This window comes from Rhincodon typus, chromosome 44 (assembly GCF_021869965.1).
Source record: "Rhincodon typus isolate 14 chromosome 44, sRhiTyp1.1, whole genome shotgun sequence".
NCBI classification, from domain to species: domain Eukaryota; kingdom Metazoa; phylum Chordata; class Chondrichthyes; order Orectolobiformes; family Rhincodontidae; genus Rhincodon; species Rhincodon typus.
The window spans coordinates 1,323,894-1,324,353 of NC_063375.1; the positions used below are offsets into that span (position 1 = coordinate 1,323,894).

At 63.5% G+C, this 460-nt stretch overlaps 1 protein-coding gene across 1 annotated transcript in view; it reads right to left on the bottom strand.

The window, feature by feature from the left end:
* fam50a (family with sequence similarity 50 member A) overlaps positions 1–460 on the bottom strand; it is a 25,625-nt gene that overhangs the window by 8,490 nt on the left and 16,675 nt on the right. The window lies entirely within an intron of this gene.

The window sequence follows — 460 nt, forward strand, 5'->3', positions numbered from 1 at the left end:
CGAGAGGGGGGACAGGGAGAGAGCGCGAGAGGGGGGACAGGGAGAGAGCGCGAGAGGGGGGACAGGGAGAGAGCGCGAGAGGGGGGACAGGGAGAGAGCGCGAGAGGGGGGACAGGGAGAGAGCGCGAGAGGGGGGACAGGGAGAGAGCGCGAGAGGGGGGACAGGGAGAGAGCGTGCGAGATGCAGGAGGGAGAGAGAGTGCGCATGTAAGAGAAAGGGTTTGACAGCACGAGACAGAGAGGCAGGGCCAGCATGTGTGGGAGGGGGGCGAAGGAGAAGGTGCGTGTGAGAGAGAGAGAGAGAGCGCGCAACAGTGAGAGGGAAGGAGGGAGAGGGCATGTGAGAGAGAGGGAGTGAGAGAATGCGAGAGAAAGAGATAGAGGGGGACAGAGTGTGCGAGGGGGATGGAGAAGGGGCACTCGTTCAAAATTGCACTGGGAGCAGAGGGCCTGAGCACCA